Source organism: Mobula birostris, chromosome 27 (genome assembly GCF_030028105.1).
Source record: "Mobula birostris isolate sMobBir1 chromosome 27, sMobBir1.hap1, whole genome shotgun sequence".
Classification (NCBI taxonomy): Eukaryota; Metazoa; Chordata; class Chondrichthyes; order Myliobatiformes; family Myliobatidae; genus Mobula; species Mobula birostris.
Window position 1 is genome coordinate 3,109,449 of NC_092396.1, and position 19,086 is coordinate 3,128,534.

At 44.8% G+C, this 19,086-nt stretch overlaps 1 protein-coding gene across 15 annotated transcripts in view; it reads left to right on the forward strand.

Moving 5' to 3' along the window:
* rap1gapa (RAP1 GTPase activating protein a) overlaps positions 1-19,086 on the forward strand; it is a 459,159-nt gene that overhangs the window by 322,233 nt on the left and 117,840 nt on the right. The gene's annotated exons all lie outside the window — the stretch shown is intronic.

The window sequence follows — 19,086 nt, forward strand, 5'->3', positions numbered from 1 at the left end:
CATTAAGAGTGAATCTTCAGGCTCCTGTATCTCCTCCCTGATGGTAGTAGCGAGAAGATGGCATGATCCAGATGGTGAGGGTCTTTAGTGATAGATGCTGCCTTCCTGTGATATCCTGTGAGGCAGTTGGCTGAGTCGACCACCTTCTGTGTCCTCTTGCAACCCTGTACACCAGAGCCCCCATACCTGACCGTGATGCAAGCAGTCAGAATGCTCTCCGACCCATTGTCATCAGGAGAGACCCCCGGCTTCAATGAGAGTGTTCTGGGGACAGAACTTGGCAAGCAGGCCATGCAGTCACTTAATAGTCTGGACTACAACATAAAATGAACTCAGGCAGGGTCCACACCAGTGAGTCGCCCCCTAACAAAGTGCTGGAGGAATTCAATGCTGCAATTAAAACCGGAGGTGTTGCAAACACCCAGCAGGTCAGGCTGCATCTGCAGAGAGAGAATTCCAGATCTACAGCATATTGTGGTGTTAGGTTTTCTGCTTTTTACCCCAATCACAAGAGAATCCAACGCATGGAACTAACTAGGTGGTCACGGTAGTATAGCAGTTAGGGGAACACTATTACAACTCAGGGCTTCAGAGTTCAGAGTTCAATCCCAACGCTGTCTGTAAGAAGTTTGTACGTTCTCCCCGTGACCGTGTGGGTTTCCTCTGGGTGCTCCAGTTTCCTCTCACAGTCCAAAGGTATACTGGTTAGCAGGTTAATTGGTCATTGTAAATTGTCCCGTGATTAGGGTAGGGTTAAATAGGCAGGTTGCTGGCTAGTGTGGTTATTTGGGCTGGAAAGTCCTGTTCCACACTGTATCTCAAAATCAGGAGTTCCCAACCTGGGGTGCATGAACCCCTCGGTTCATGGTAGGGTCTGTGGTTTGAGAAAGGTTGGGAACACCTGCTCTAAATTAATAAAATAAAACTGTACAATGGAAACAATTACCTTTGCTAAGCAACAGGCACAAAATGTTGGAGGAACTCGGCTGGCCCAAAATGTCAACCGTTAATTCCTCTCCATACATGCTGCCTGACCTGCTGAGTTCCCCCAGCACTTTGTGTGTGTTACTCTGGATTTCCAGCACCTGCAGAGTCTCTTGTGTTTATGAACTTGTTAAGATTTGCACAATTCCCATCTTAACTTTAACAACACAATTTGTAAGTGTGCCAATGCCCATTTACCTGTTACTTGACCTAATGGTAATGAGCAACACATTTCAGGACATTTTTCGGGTGTTATTAAGAGTAACATGCACAAAACGCTAGAGGAACTCAGAAGGTCAGGCAGCACCTATGGAGAGGAACAAAAAGCCAATGTTTTGGGCTGAGACCCTTCATTAGTATGTCTGGTAACATCAGGACGTCATCAGTTTGGCATGCACCCTGATGAAGGGTCTCAGCCTGAAATACTGACTGTTTATTCCTCTCCATAAATGCTGCCTGACCTGCTGAGTTCCAGCATTTTGTGTGTGTTACTCTGGATTTCCAGCATCTGCAGAATCTCTTGTGTTAATGATATTAAACCTGATTCTGATTCTGAAGAGTTCCAAACTCCCTCTGTTAAATCTTTGCGTATTGCAAACCCCGTAAACTTGTTCGTGTGCAGTCTGACGCCGAGGCAGTTTACAGTGAGTGAGAGATAAATCCACTAACACTGCTGACAGTCTCAATGAGATACTGGAAAGACGCAGATTGTCACAGTGGAAATTCCATCTGTTGTGTTCATTTATTTCCTCAGCTCTGTCGAGGATGATACGCTGAAAGGCATTTGCTTACAAACAGTGAACTTAAAGAGCGATTGTTTTGGATTTCATCCTTAAATCTGATTCAGATCTCCAGAATAATGAATGCTGAATTTGTGCTGTAAGACCATAAGACATAGGAGCAGAATTAGGCCATTCAGCCCATCGATTCTGCTCCATCATTCCACCATAGCTGATTTATTATCCCTCTCAATCCCGTTCTCCTGCCTTCCCCCAGTAAAATTTGATCCCCCCGACTAGTCAAGAAACTGTCAACTTCTGCTTGAAATATACTCAATGACTTGGCGTCTGTGGCAATGGATTCACCACCCTCTGGCTAAAGAAATTTCTTGTCATCTGTGTTCTAAATGGATGTCCATCTATTGTGAGGCTGTACCCTCTGGTCCTAATCTACAGGAAACATCCTCTCCACATCCACTCTATCTAGGCCTTTCAATATTAGTTAGGTTTCAGTGAGATTTCCAGCCCCCCCACCATTCTTCTAAACTCCAGTGAGGAAGGGAAGGGGTTAACAAGAGAGGTGTATCCCAGGAGATGTTGTGGGCCAGAGTTATGTTCCTGCTCTCTGTTCTGATGTAAAGATAGATATATACTTTATTGATCCCAAAGGAAATTACAATGTCACAGTAGAGTTACAAGTGCACTGATATATAAACATACAAATATTAGAAGCAAAGTAAGAAATAATAAAAAATAAGTTACCTCAAACAGTCTAACAGGAGGAGTCATCACTACCCCAGCTATAGACTGACTCATTATAGAGCCTAATGGCCGAGAGTAAGAATGACCTCATTTAGTGCTCTTTGGAGCAGTACAGTTGTCTTAGTCTATTACTAAAAGTGCTCCTCTGTTCAGCCAAGGTGGTATACAGAGGGTGAGAAACATGGTCCAGAATTGTCAGGATTTTCCATAGAGTCCTTTGTTCTACCACAGCCTCCAGTGTGTCTAGTTTGACTCCTATAACAGAGCCAGCCTTTATCATCAAAATTAGTTTTGACTTCCCAGTTCGTTAGCTCATTATTGCCAGCATGTACCAAGGTAGAGTGATAAATGTTTGTTTTGCATTCTGACCATACAGATCATTTCATGACATCAGTGCACTGAGATAATACAGGTGAAAACATAAGACATAGGAGCAGAATTAGGCCACCCAACCCTTCGATTCTGCTCAGCCATTCCATCATGGCTGATTTATTATCCCTCCCAATCCTCGCACAGTCCAAAGACCTACCTGTGGGTAGGTTAATTGGTCATTGTAAGTTGTCCCATGATTAGGCTCGGGTTAAATCAAGGGTCTATTCTGTGCTGTATCTCAGTAAATAAATAAATAAATTTGCCTTCCTCTCCACTGACTCAACCTGCAACGTAAGCTGCAGGAAATCCCGCACAAGGACTCCCAAGTGCCTTTGCATCTCTGATTTTTGAGTTTTCTCCCTGTTTAGAAAATAGTCTACGCCTTTATTCCTTCTACCAAAGTGCATGACCATACACTTCCATACACTATATTCTATCTGCCACTTCCTTGCCCATTCTCCCAATCCGTCTCAGTCCTTCTGCAGCCTCCCTGTTTCTGCAACGCCCTGCCCTTTCACCTGTCTCCTTATCGCCTGCAAACTTGACCACATAGCCATAATTTCCATTATCCAAATCATTCATCTATAACTTGAAAAGAAGCAGTCCCAACACTGTCTTCTGTGGAATACCACTAGTCACTGGCATCCATTCAGAAAAGGTCCACTTTGTTCCCACTCTTTGCCTCCTGCCAGTCAGCCAATCTTCTATTCTTGCTAGTATCTTTCCTGTAATACCATGGGTTCTTACCTTGTTTAGCAGCTTCACATGTGGCACCTTGGCAAAAGCCTTCTGAAAATCCAAGTACACAACATCCACCAATTCTCCTTTGTCTATCCTGCTTATTATTTCCTCAAAAAATCCCAAACTCTGGTCCTCAGGAACAGATTTGTCAGGCAAGATTTCCTCTTAAGGAATCAATGCTGACTTTGACCTATTTTGTCATGTGCCTCCAAGTACCCCGACACCTCATCCTTAGTGATCCAACATCTTCCCAACTTCTGAAGTCAGGCTAACTGGCCTATAATTTCCTTTTATCTGCCTCCTTTCCTGCTTCAAGAGTGGAGTGGCGTTTAAAATTTTCCATTTCTCAGGAACCATGCCAGAATCTAGTGATTCCTGAAAGATCATTATTTATGCCTCCACAATCTCTTCAGCTATCTGCTTCAGAACCCTGGGGTGTAGGCCATCTGGTCCAGGTATGTTTATCGTCATTACCTTCAGCAGTTTAAATATTTTATAACAAAAAGAAATCATAGCATCATTGCCAGTCATGTGACCCTAGAATGGATCCTTGGACAACCCTATATCATAACGGCTAGTGCAATGCTTTACAGCACCAGTGATCAAGGTCCAATTCCCGTCACAGTCTGTGAGGGATTTGGTACGTTCTTCCCAGAACTGCTTAGGTTTCTTTGGATGCTCCAGCTTTGCCCCACATTCCAAAAACTTACATTTCACTGTGTGTTTCAATATACAAGTGGCACATAAAGTTCATATGTAGATCTCTCTATCTTTGAGAATGTGTGTTTTTCTGTGAGCCAGCTGGTGGCGCAACGACATTGGTGCCGGACCCAGGAGCAGAGGTTCCCGGGTTCGAACCCAGTCGGATCCATTCCCGAACACGCTTTCCATCCGTGCCGGGTTGAGTGTCGAGATCGCAACTCGACCTCGTAAAATAAAGGGAAAAATACTCTGAAAATGTCTGTGTGAGGAGTGGTGCGCCACACAGTCTCTCTCTCTCTCACCCTGTGCCTTGTAAAAGCCATGCAAAAGACATCATCACGGCCGCACACATGCACACGGAGACGCACACGCATGCAGGCTCACGCCAAAGAAAAAGAGAATGTGTGTTTTTCCCCACAAAGCCTTAGTGTTGGCTGCTCCGAGCTTCAGTGCATCCCTCAGTACGCCCTCCTGCAGCCTGGGCTGCACCATTCAGCATTATTCCCTTACAGACGTCCTGCTGTGCTGAAAAACCAATGAGTTTCTGCAGACTAACAGGTGTCCTTCACCAAATTGAAGTCTACTGTTTAAGATTCAAGGTTGTTTAATGTCATTTCTGGTACTCAAGTGTAAAGGAGAACATTAGAATTTTTTGACAAGAGCAGACCACTCAGCCCAACAAAGCTTAACAAATTCCTATTGACATGTTGAAATAACTATCGGGATTAGATTTCAAAGTCTCTAAGGTACTACTCTCAACTACACAACTAAGTAGTTTGTTCCATGTGTCCACAATTCGCTGTGTAAAGAAGTGCTTCCTGATGTTAGTCTGAAATCTTCCTTTAGCCAGTCTCCACCTATGGCCCCATGTCCTTGATGATGATTTAATTCTGAAGCAGCAGCTGGCATCCCTGGCATCCACTTTACTTATTCCCTTAAAGATTTTGAACACTTCTATCATGTCTCCTCCCGTTCTGCATCTACATAGGCTAAAAAGAACTAATTCTTTCAATCGTTCTTCACAGCTCATACCTGCAGACCTGGAATGAGTCTAGCTGCCCTTCACCGGACTCCCTCTAGTTCTTTCACATCCCCCACACAACATGGAGACCAAAATTGTACACAGTACTCAAGGTGTGTTCTCACAGGCGCATTATAACCATATAACAATTACAGCACGGAAACAGGCCATCTCGGCCTTTCTAGTCCGTGCCGAACGCTTACTCTCACCTAGACCCACCGACCCTCACTCGGCCCATTATACGGCTTAAGGAGAACGTCCCCAGACTTGAACTCCACTGAGCACATTTTATAGCCCAACATTCGATTCATCACTTCTGTGCATTGTCTACATGTCGATGAGTCTACCAGGATGCCCAAATCCTTCCCACACAGAGCACTTTCTAACTCAAGGCTCCCCCCCCCAATATATCCATATCTAATATTTTGACTTCCTATATGTAATATATATAAGTACATACAAAAATATGTAATTTTACTCCTGATGCGGGACAAAAAAACACAATAATGGAAAGAACATAATAATTTTAAAAAACAGTAACTATAGATACATAAGATAACTTGTATACATAGATTGATTATATCTCCATAAAGTGACGCTAGACACAAGAGTATCTGTGCATATAGTTATAGAATCATAGAACGCTACAGCACAGAAGCAAGCTCTTCGGCCTATCTAGTCAGTGCCGAACTATTAATCTGTCTAGTCCCATCCACATGCACGTAGACCGTAGCCCTCCATACCCCTCCTATCTATGTAGTATCCAAATTTCTCTTTTACCTTGCAGTCGAATTCACATCCACCACTTCTGCCGGCAGCTCTTTCCACACTCTCACCATCCTCTGAGTGAAGAAGATCCCCCTCAGGCTCCCCTTAAACATCTCCTTCTTGCTGACAATCATCACTGGCGCACCTCAAGGATGTGTGCTTATCCCGCTGTTCCACTCTCTTTAGACCCCTGGCTCTGTGGCTAGCTCAAACACCACCTATAAATTTGCCGACACACAACTATTGCTGGCAGAATTTCAGCTGGAGGAGGCGTATGACAGTGAGGCAGATCAGCTGGTTGAGTGGTGTTTCGGCAACCAACCTTCCGCTCAATGTCAGTAAGATCAAGGAGCTGATCAAGGGGACACATATCAGTCCTCATCGACGGGTCAGAAGTGAGGATCTATCCATATTGATGCAGTTACAAAGAAGGTACAACAGCGGTCATATTTCATTAGGAGTTTGAGGAGATTTGGTATGTCACCAAAGACACTTGCAAATTTCTACAGGTTTACCATGGACAGCATTCTAACTGGAACATCACCCACTAGAAAAAGCTGCAGAGGGTTGTAAACTCAGCCAGCTCCATCATGGGCACTAGCCTCCGCAACACTGAGGACACCTTCAAAGGGTGATGCCTCAGAAAGATGACATCTGTCACTGAGGACCCCCATCACCCAGAACAGGCCCTCTTCTCATTGTTACCATCCGGGAGGAGGTACAGGAGCCCGAAAACACACACTCAATGTTTCAGAAACAGCTTCTTCCCCTCCGCCATCAGATTTCTGAATGGACAATGAACCCATGAACACTTCCTCAGTATTTTCCTTTTCCTTTTATACTACCTATTTAATTTAATTTTTATATTTCCTTTTTATTATGTTTTATTATTGCACTAGACAACAAATTTCATGACATCTGCCAGTGATATTATACTGGATTCTGATTCTAATCATTTCACCTTTTACCCTTGACCCATGACCTCTGGTTCTAGCCTCACCCAACCTCATTGAAAAAAGACTGCTTGCATTTACCCTATCCATTCCTCACAATTTTGTATTCTCTTATTAAATCTCCTCTCATTCTCCAACACTCGAGGAAAAATGGTCCCATAATGTGACTCCGACAGGAAATAATAAAGTAGTATCACAAACACAAGAAAATCTGCAGATGCTGGAAGTCCAGAGCAACACACACAAACTGCTGGAGGAACTCAGCAGGTCAGGGAGCGTCTGTGGAAAAGAGTAAAGGTTTGGTGTGTGGAGGGGTTGTTTTAGTCGGTGGAGGTGGTGATCAGTTTTACTGCTTAGGGAAAGTAACTGTTTTTGGGTCTGATGGTGAGCTTTGAGGCCCAGGATTCAAAGCCGCCATGTTGAGTGAGTCCTGGGGTCAACATCGAAGGTGATAAATAAATGAATCTGGGCCTGGATCTTCCAGCGGCACGTGACAACTGTCTCAGTGTGTGCCCCTGAGAACAGCCTGTAGATCAGGGAGTGTTCTGTCATCCCCACACGCACCCAGGGTGATCCATGGCAGTGTAATACTTAAACAACAACTCGAGTGCCTCAGGAGGACTATGACAACAAATCTTAATTGCCCAGCTACAGTTCAAAGTTCAAAGTCGATTTATTATCCAAGAACGTACATGTCACCATATACAACCCTGAGATTCATATTCTTGCGGGCATTCACAGTAAATACAAAATAGAATCAATGAAAAACTACACACAAAGATGGTCAAAGAGCCAATGGGCAAAAGGTGACTAATTGTGCAAAGGCAAAAACAAAGAAATAATAAATAAATAATATTGAGAACCTGAGGTGTAGTGTAAGTGAGGTTGCAGAATCAGTTCAGAGGCGAGGGGAATGAATTTATCCACGATGGTTCAGGAAGCTGATGGTTGAGGGATAATAATCGTTCCTGAACCTGGTGGCATGGGACCTAAGGCTTGTGCACCTCCTGCCCAATGGTAGTAGTAAGAAAAGAGCATGACTGGATGGTGGGAATCCTTGGCAATGGGCACTGCTTTTTTTGTGGCAGCACGCCATTTCTCAAAGCCTTTTTGAAAAAGTAAATACTGGCATGTTTCCATCTGCCAAACCACTCAGTCCACCAGCCTCGAGGCAGCTGAAACCACTGCCCACACTCAAACCCCATCCTGAAGAACAAATATATCCCTCCCCCTGCATTCATCCCCCAAACAATAATAGTAAATAAATAAATAATATTGAGAATATGAGTTGTAGAGTCGTTGAATGTGAGTCCATGGGTTGTGGAATCAGTTCATTGTTGAGGTGAGTGAAGTTATACATGCCAGTTCAGGAGCCCGATGGTTGAGGGGTAATAATTATTCCTGGGTCTGGTGGTGTGGGACCTGAGACTCCTGTACCACTTTCCTGATGACAGAGAAGGAGGGACAAGAAATATCAATCCCCAGGGAGAAAGACTGGGTGATGGTCTCCACTGTAATACAATACCTTGTTTATGATGCTTCCCAGCGCTACAGTTCACAAAATAATCTCAATCATGCCTCAAACTCTTACATTTTTGCATTAAGTTAGAGAATGTATTGCTTAGCTTTTGTGTGGAATCAAATGACTGTTGTGTTTAATGAAAAGCTGAATTAATGACTGAATTCCTTTTGACAATAATAAGTTAGATTAGGCTGTTTGAACAAATTGATCTCAGTGATTTTATCCAGGCAATAACTTTCATACTTCATTGTTTGAGCAGAATTTGTCTGATACCATTTTCGTTCCAACATTAAGTGCAGCTGTGCTGACGTAATGTTAATTCTCACATTTTTTTTGTGCCTGTATGCTTCCCTGCTACCGTAATTACATGTGCTGTGGTGTGCCGTGTGCTGTGGTGTGCTGTGTGCTGTGGTGTGCTGTGTGCTGTGGTGTGCTGTGGTGTGCCGTGTGCTGTGGTGTGCCGTGTGCTGTGGTGTGCCGTGTGCTGTGGTGTGCTGTGTGCCGTGTGCTGTGGTGTGCTGTGTGCTGTGGTGTGCCGTGTGCTGTGGTGTGCTGTGTGCCGTGTGCTGTGGTGTGCCGTGTGCTGTGGTGTGCTGTGTGCCGTGTGCTGTGGTGTGCCGTGTGCTGTGGTGTGCTGTGTGCCGTGTGCTGTGGTGTGCCGTGTGCTGTGGTGTGCTGTGTGCCGTGTGCTGTGGTGTGCTGTGTGCTGTGGTGTGCTGTGTGCCGTGTGCTGTGGTGTGCTGTGTGCTGTGGTGTGCTGTGGTGTGCTGTGTGCTGTGGTGTGCTGTGTGCCGTGTGCTGTGGTGTGCTGTGTGCTGTGGTGTGCTGTGTGCCGTGTGCTGTGGTGTGCTGTGTGCTGTGGTGTGCTGTGGTGTGCTGTGTGCTGTGGTGTGCTGTGTGCCGTGTGCTGTGGTGTGCTGTGTGCTGTGGTGTGCTGTGTGCCGTGTGCTGTGGTGTGCCATGTGCTGTGGTGTGCTGTGTGCCGTGTGCTGTGGTGTGCTGTGTGCTGTGGTGTGCTGTGTGCCGTGTGCTGTGGTGTGCTGTGTGCTGTGGTGTGCTGTGTGCCGTGTGCTGTGGTGTGCTGTGTGCTGTGGTGTGCTGTGTGCTGTGGTGTGCTGTGTGCTGTGGTGTGCTGTGTGCCGTGTGCTGTGGTGTGCTGTGTGCTGTGGTGTGCTGTGGTGTGCTGTGTGCTGTGGTGTGCTGTGTGCCGTGTGCTGTGGTGTGCTGTGTGCTGTGGTGTGCTGTGTGCCGTGTGCTGTGGTGTGCCATGTGCTGTGGTGTGCTGTGTGCCGTGTGCTGTGGTGTGCCGTGTGCTGTGGTGTGCTGTGTGCCGTGTGCTGTGGTGTGCTGTGTGCTGTGGTGTGCTGTGTGCCGTGTGCTGTGGTGTGCTGTGTGCTGTGGTGTGCTGTGTGCTGTGGTGTGCTGTGTGCCGTGTGCTGTGGTGTGCTGTGTGCTGTGGTGTGCTGTGTGCCGTGTGCTGTGGTGTGCCATGTGCTGTGGTGTGCCATGTGCTGTGGTGTGCCGTGTGCCATACAAAACAACCGCTCTTGGTTGCTTTGCATGGCTGTATTCATAGGCATGGTTGAATGACAATTAAACTTGAACTTGAAACTCATAAGATTGGTTTCAATACCCAATTAGCCGATAGGAGGCAAATGTGGCGCCCTGAAACTCGTTATTCAAATAATGTGATTTTCAGCCAGTGCTAGAAATTAGAGGAGTTCTTCTCCGAGTCCAGGTTGGACACGAGGGGGTATTTCCTGCCCTCACTGCTCAGATTAACCACCACCCACACTTACCTGGTTCAGATCCGATCGCATTGACGTAATGGCCAAAATAACTCACTAATATAACCCCTCAACCATCGGGAAGAAGGTACAGGAACCTCAGGACTCATACCACAAGGTTCAGGAACAGTTATTACCCCTCACCCATCCATCTTTCCAACCAGAGGGGATAACTTCACTCAACTTCACAGCCTGTCACTGAACTGTTTCCTCAACCTATAGACTAGATTCAGGGACTCTTCATCTCATATTCTCACTATTTATTGCTTATTTAATTATTTGTTTATTTATTTTTCTCTTTTTGTATTTGCCCAGTGTGTTGCCTCTTGCACATTGCTGTTTGTCCGTTTTGCTGTGTGAGGTCTTTCATTGATTCTGTTGTGTTTCTTTGTATTTACTGTGAATGCCTGCAAGAAAATGAATCTGAGGGTTGTATATGATGACAGATATCTAGTTTGATAATAAATTTACTGTGAACTTCCTCAGTATGCTAAAGAAATTTGACATGCCCCTGTTGACCTTCACCAATTTTTATTGATGCACCATAGAAAGCATCCTACTAGATGCACTAAAGGCTTGGTACAGCAGCAGCTCCGCACGTGACCGCAAGGAACTGCAGAGCGTTCTAGACACAGCTCAGCACTTCACACCCACCAGCTGCCCCTCCACAGAATCTGTCTATGTTTCCCACTGCTTCAATAAAGCAGCCAGCATAATCAAACATCAGACATTCTGTCTTCTCCCCCTTTCCCATCGGGCAGAAGATACGAAAGCCTGAAGCATGTACCACCAGCTTCTACCTAGCTATTATAAAACAATAAATTGGACTCTTGACCTCAGAACCTACCTCGCTGTGACCTTGTACCGTACTGTTGACCTGCACGGCACTTTCTCTGTAGCTGTTACTGTTGGGGTGGCACGGTAAAGGTCTGCGCATTGCTTTACTGCGCCACTGACCTGGGTTCAATTCCTGTCGCTGTCCGTAAGTAGTTTGGACGCTCTTCCCGTGATTACGTGGGTTTCCTCCGGGTGTCCTGGTTTCCTCCCACACTCCAAAGATGTACCGGTTCGCAGGTTAGTTGGTCATGTGGGTGTAATGGGGCAGTGTGGGCTCATTGGACCGGCTGGGCCTGTTACTATGCTGTATCTCTAAATTTAAAAGAAAATTATTGTTTGACCTTGTTCTACCTCAATGCACTGTGTAATGATCTGATCTGTACGGACAGTATGCAAGGCAAGTTTTTCTCTGTATCTCGATACGTGTCACAATAATAAACCAATTCCAATTCCAAACAGAAACTGAGCTTCCTTCCAAGAGCATCCTTCACCAATTAGTCTGAGTGACATAATGAGGTGGCGTAGGGAGTGAGACCAGCCTTGTCAATGAACATATGGAAGAAATCATTGGCAGGCAGTGAAACCACACCCTTGGCTTTACTGCCGGCTGAAGCAGCCAAGTTTCGGGCATGTTTCCAAGTTTCTCCAGCATACATAACCGTTAAAAACACAAGACACCTTTTTCCCTTCATTTCCCCATTCTGCCCCCCCCCATCTTTTTTTCTCACCTGCTTATTACCTCCAGGGATGCCCTTCCACCTTCCCTATCTCCCACGGTCCACTCTCCTCTCCTATCAGATTCCTTCTTCTTTTCCACCTATCACCTCCCAGCTTCTTACTTCATTCCACCCCGCGTCCATTTGGCCTCATCTAGCTTGCACTGATCCCTCTGCCCCCCCTTTCTTGTTCCGGCTTCCTCCCCCTTCCTTTCCAGTGGTGACGAAGGGTTTTGGCCTGATACATCGACTGTTTATTCCTCTCCATAAGTGCTGCCTGACCTGCTGAGCTCCTCCATATAGTGACTCTGTTTTCATCTTATTTGGTACTGAAGCCAAGAGCTACGTGTAACAGTGAAGACAACAAGGAAGTTATCAAAAATGCATGAAATTAGAACAAAGAGTTACTCCCAGCAGTTGGTGCAGTGTTTCAATCAGTAACAAGCAATAAGACTCAACCTGCACATTTCACTGACATCACCACATTCTGAGCTGGCATGGAGTCAAGGTGAAGTGACAAATTGGAGCGGGGGTAATTGGAATATGGGGACCATAAGACACAGGAGCAGAATTAGGCTGTTCGGCCCATCGAGTCTGCTCTGCCATTCCATCATAATCCCTCTCAATCCCACTCTCCTGCCTTCTCTCCATAACCTTTGACGCCCTGACGAATCAAGAATCTATCAGCCTCCACTTTAAATATACTCAATGGCTTGGCCTCCACAGCTGTCTGTGGCGATGAATTCCACAGATTCACCACCCTCTGGCCAAAGAAATTTCTTGTCATCTGTGTTCTAAATGGACGTCCATCTATTGTGAGGCTGTACCCTCTGGTCCTAATCTATAGGAAACATCCTCTCCACATCCACTCTATCTAGGCCTTTCAATATCAGATACGTTTCAGTGAGATTTCCACACCCCCCCCATTCTTCTATACTCCAGTGAGGAAGGGAAGGGGTTAACAAGAGGGGTGTCTCCCAGGAAATGTTGAGTTCCTGTTCTCTCTGCCCTGATGTACATTAGTTCATTATTGTCAACATGTACCCAGGTAGAGTGATAAATGTTCGTTTTGCATTCTGACCATACAGATCACTTCATGACATCAGTGCACTGAGATAATACAGGGGAAAACATTAACAGAACGCAGAATAACTGCTACAGGGAGAGAGAGATTGTCTGCCTGCCTGCCTGCACTGCACCAGCGAGCAAGGTCACAATGAGATAGATTGTGAGGTCAGGAATCAGAATCAGGTTTAATATCACCGGCATCTGCCATGAAATGTGTTGATTTGCAGCAGCACTACATTGCAATACATAATATTAAAACTGCAAATTTCAATCGGAAATATATAATACTGTACAAAAGTCATAGGCACATATATATAGCTACAGTGCCTAAGGCTTTTGTACAGTACTGCATTTGTCAACATGGAGCAGAGGGCAAGTTAGCACATCTGACAGAAGCAAAAGAGATTTGGAATGGTGAGGGTGGAGCATCGAGGGAGGGGTGCGTGACAGGTGGCAGAGAAGGAGTGCCAGGGGCAGGGGTGCAGACAGACCCAACCGTGAGGCACCAGGCAAGGTAAATTGATTCCAATAAATTAGTTTATTGACCATTACCGAATGTCTCTCTGGTGTTTCCCACTCTTTCCCTTCCCCTCTCCCTGTCCCCTTCCCACTCTCAGTCCACAACAGAGACCCATATAAGAATCAGGTTTATCATCACTCACTTATGTCAGGAGATTTGGTTTTTTTTGTGGCAGCAGTACAGTGCAATATATAAAATTACTGCAGTACTGTGCAAAAGTCTTAAGGCACATGAGATGTGTGTGTGTTTGTGTGTGTTTGTGTGTGTGTGTGTGTCTGTGTGTGTGTATGTGTGTGGGCGTGCACGTGCCCGCCCAGGGCTTTTGCACAGTATTGTATATAAAATTTAAATTAAAAAGGCAGTGCAAAAAGAGAGGAAAATTGTTGTCTGTCATCTGTATCAATGATCTGGATGATAATGTGGTTAACTGGATCAGCAAATTTGCAGATGACACATAGACTGGGGGATTAGTAGACAGTGAGGAAGACTATTATAGCTTACAGCAGGATCTAGACCAGCTGGGAAAAAGGGCTGAAAATGGCAGATGGAATTTAATGAAGACAAGTGTGATGTGTTGCACTACCGTAGGGCCAGCCAGGGTAGGTTTTACACCGTGAACGGCAGGGCATTGAGGAGGGGAGTAGAACAAAGGAATCTGGGAATACAGGTCCATAATTAATTGAAAGTGGTGTTACTGGTTGATAAAGTGATAAGTAAAGTTTTTGGCCCATTGACCTTCATAAATCAAAGTATTGAGTACAGGAGATGGGATGTTCTGTTGAAGTTGTATAAAACATTGGTGAGGCTTAATTTGGAGTATTGTGTGCAGTTTTGGTCACCACCCTACAGGGAAGATGTAAATGAGGTTGAAAGGGTACAGAGAAAATTTACAAGGATATTGCCATATAATCTGAATTATATGGAAAGATTTAATATGTTAGGACTTAATTCCTTGGAACATAAAAGATTGAGAGGAGATTTGATAGAGGTACACAAAATTATGAGGGGTATAGAGAGGATAAATGCAAGCAGGCTTCTTCCACTGAGGTTGGGTGGGACCACTATAAGAGGTCATGAAAAAGAGAAAAGTTTTAATGGGAACATGACAAGAAACTTCTTCACTCAGAGGGTCGTGAAAATGTGGAACAAGCCTCCGGCACAAGAGGTGCATATGAGCTCGATTTCAATGTTTAAGAGAAGTTTGGATAAGTACATGGATGGTAGAGATATGGAGGTCTATGGTCCTGGGGCAGTTCAATGGGAGTAGGCAGTTTAACTGGCTTAGCACAGACTAGATGGGCTGAAGGAACTCTGTGCTGTACCAAATCTCCTCAAACACCTAATGAGGTAGAGCCATTTGGTGTGGTTTGGTCATGATTGTATCAATATGGAGGGCCATGGGTAAATTCTCTGAGGTGTTCACTCCCAGGAATTTGAAGCTGCTCACATTTTCCACTGCTGACCCCACTATGAGGACTGGTATGTGCTGTCCTGACTTCTCCTCCTGAAATTCACAATCGATTCCTTGTTCTTGCTGACGTTGTGTGCTTGCTATGTGTGGTGAGACTTGCGGACTGCCTCCTCGCGCATCCTTGGGTGTGTTGGTTGTTGACATAAGTGACACATTTCACTGCATGTTTCCATGTATGCGTGATAAAGAAGTCTGAATCAGGTGTTTGCATCAGAAAGTTCTCCTCATATTGTGCAGGTGTATATAATCCCAGTGTGACGGACTCTTTGTTCATCTGTGAGTTCATGAAGAAGTCTGGGAGAGCTTGTAATCCAATTACTATTGGGAAGTGATGTTTGAGTGTGGATCCCATGGAGAAATACAAGGGGGAAGTAACACTGGTGCTGCAGTGAGTCAGTACTAGGAACGGCTACTCCAGTCCTGCGATCAGTCGGGATGAAAGGACCGTCGGAAGGGCAGGAGAAATGTGGACCTGAGGCTACATTTGGATCAGTGATTATCTTGATGAAGTACTGTCACAGGCAAGCAGCATCTATCATGAAGGACCTACACCATCCAGGCCATGCTTTCTTCTCACTTCTACCATCGGGCAGGAGGTACAGGAGCCTCAGGAGCCACACCAGCAGGTTCAGAAACTGTTATTACCAGTCAACCATCAGGCTTTTCAACTAGCATGGATAACATCACTCACCTCATCTCTGAACTGATTCCACAACATACAGGCTCACTTTCAAGATCTCTACAACTGCCTTTCTCAATATTTATTACGTATTTATTGATTACTATTATTGGGTTTTTTTCTTTTTTTTGTATTTGCATAATCTGTTGTTGTTTGCATATTGGGTTTTTTTTAAATCACCGATTCTATTGTGTTTCTTTGTATGTACTGTGAATGCCTGGAAGAAGATGAATCCCAGGGTTGTATATGGTGACATATATGTACTTTTATGAAGTTTACTTTGAACTTGAACGTAGGAGCAGGATAAATGGACTGAGTGGCCTAGTTCCCTCTTCGTATATTTGTGCAAGTAACCAGCAGGAACTTGTCAAAACATGTCTAAATTGTACAGATAACACCAGAAAAGTTGTTCCTCTTTGTTTTGTCTCTAGGCTCTGAATTAAGTGGTTACACAGTGAAAAAGCCACCAACACAGAGCCAGATCATGTGATTCGAGCCACCTACCTTCCATCTTCACTGTTGGATCTGATAGTTTAATTGTTATTTTCCTTTCAGTTTAACAATTAATTGTCTGCTGTCACAGTACGTTTCGTAGTGGTCACAGTATGCACATGCAACTGTGCAGTGATTACACTTGTATGATTCTGGAAACCTCTAGAAGCTTCTGTAGTGCTGCTTATTTGAATGGTGGCTTTCTGACTGTCTGACTCTTGTCTGTAAATCTGAATGAAATGTTTCTTATTAATGTGTACAAAAAGAGCTGGCCATGAAGCAATCCCATCTTTTTTCCTTTCTTTTGACTCTCCGTCTCCACTTAGTAGACCTCTATCACTGTCCATTTTTCACTTTTCTTTGTCCTATTCATAATCATTATCATCATTATCTGCCGTGTGGAATGACGTGGGCAATCATTGGCTCATGATCATGTTTGTTCTCGCAAATTTTTCTACAGAAGTGGTTTACCATTGCCGCCTTCTGGGCAGTGCCTTTAAAATCAATACTCTTCAGAGGTTGTCAGTGGTCGCATAACCAGGACTTGTGATATGTAGCAGCTGCTCATACGACCATCCACCACCTGCCCCCATGGCTTCACGTGGCCCTGATTGAGGAGCTAAAGCAGGTGCTACACCTTGCCCAAGGGAGAGACGGAGCTTTACATCTCCTTTGATAGAGATGTATCTCCACCCCGCCACGTATTATTCTATTAACGCTTAATCAAACGATTGTGATGCAACATGTTTAGTGCCTCCTTCCTGACTTCTGAATGAACCTTGGAGTAAAAACATCAGCATCCTACACCACCCATTACAACACCAGTACCTACCCGTTAGGAGGTTCTTTTCCTCCTCCACTCCTCCCCTGCCCCCAATCCCCTTTAGCTGCTGATCTTCAAGCCTCTAGTTACTATGTGAAGTGATTTCTCCAAGTGCCAAGTAGGTTTCTGTGAATCGAGATCAAGGACTGGAAGCCTGAGTGCGGCCTATTCTCGGTCTTGAGGCCTGTCTGCTCTTTTATTGGTGATAATGAGAATTTGGATAGGACAGATGTAAGACCATAAGAAATAGGAGTGGAGTTATACCATTCAGCCCATGGAGTCTGCTCTGCTATTCGATTATTTTCCCTCTCAACCCCATTCTCTTGCCTTCTCCCCACAAGTTTTGACACCCTTGCTAAGCAAGGCAAGGTACGGGCCAGATCAGAATGCTACTGAAAGCGGCAGAAACTGATGCTCGGATGGAGATTTGAGCGCTGGGCCGGATTGAAAAGGTCGGGATGTCGGGGCTTGAGGTGAGGTACTGGTTAGTTCAGACCACTGCTCTACGATATTTACTTGCCTCAGGACTGAGCTGTGGGACTCTCTTTGTGGACTTTAGTTCAGAAATCCTATTTGCTTACGGCTACTGTTTGCATGTTTTTTTTTCATTGCACATTGGGTGTTTGACCGTTTTTTTTGTGGGTTATTTGATTCTTTTATTTTTATGGGTTCTTTTTTATGGGAACGATGTGGTTTTTATTCTCTACACATTCGGTGTTAGACAGTCTTTATATATATATGTATGATATGTTTTGAGTGTCCTTATTTCATGGCTGAATGTTAGGAAATGAATCTCAAGGTTGTATAATGTATACCTACTTTGATAATAAATGTACTTTGAATCTTTTTGAACCTTTAATCAAGAATCTATCAACCTCCACTTTAAATATACCCAGTGACTTGGCCTCCACAGCCGTCTGTGGCAATGAATTCCACAGATTCACCACCTTCTGGCTAAAGAAATTCCTCCTCATCTCTGTTCTAAAGGAATGCCTTTGTATTCTGAGACTGTGCCCTCTGGTCCTAAACTCCCCCTCTATAGGAAACATCCTCTCCATGTCCACTCTATCTAGGACGTTCAATATTTGATAGGTTTCACTACTGCTGTTGGTAGATTTGATGGTTCCTTGCTGTTAAGACCAATATAAACTGCCCATTCCTAAACACCCCTTGAATTGTGCAGTTTCTTAGGCCACTGTGGGTTGACATTGAACCACACTGGTATGGATCTGAAGTCACATGTTGGTCAGATGATGCAAGGACCCAGTTTTTCATGCTCGGAGGGCAATGTACAAGATTCAGGAAGAAGGTATAATGGGGGAATGAGCCATACCACCTCAGGTGAGGCCCAACAACACATTTCCCTTGAATGGGTATCTCTGAGTATTTCATAGCCACAGATTTATTGAATTCCATGACCTTCCAAATAACAATTCAGATGCATTACAGACACAGAGGGGCAGATCTTGCACACTTAAGTGACATTCAAATACTGACTAAATTGAGGTTTGTCTCTTGGTGTCATAGGGGCAAATTATATGTATTTATTTCTGTACAGTACTCTGCAAAACGGGGGGGGGGGGGAATCTCGTTGAAGCCTTGAAAGGTTGAGTGGAGGTGGAGAGGATGTTTTCCATAGTAGCTGAGTCTAGGACCGGAGGGCACAGCCTCAGAATTGAGGGATGATCATTTAAAACAGAGACGAAGTGTGATTCACTTGATTCTGTGGAATTCATTGCCACTGATGGCTGTGGAGATGACATTATTTGGCATATTTAAAAGAGTTTGATAGGATCTCGATTAGCATTTGAGGAGCATTTGATGGCTCTGGGTCCGTACTCGCTGGAGCTTAGAAGGATGAGGGGGATCTCACTGAAATCTATCGAATATTGAAAGGCTGAGATAGAATGGATATGGAGAGGATGTTTCCTTTAGTGACTGAGTCTAAGACCAGAGGGCACAGCCTGAGAATCAAGGGGATTGGGGTTGAGAGGGATAACCGTGATTAATGGCAGAGCCTCAATGGGCTGAATGGTCTGATTTTGCTCCTATGTCTCATTGTCTTTGCTGTTCGTTCGTTTTATGGTATCTTTGGCTGGTTTAATTTGAATGTTGCATTTTCTCGGTGCCTGTCAGGTGTTAGCCCAGA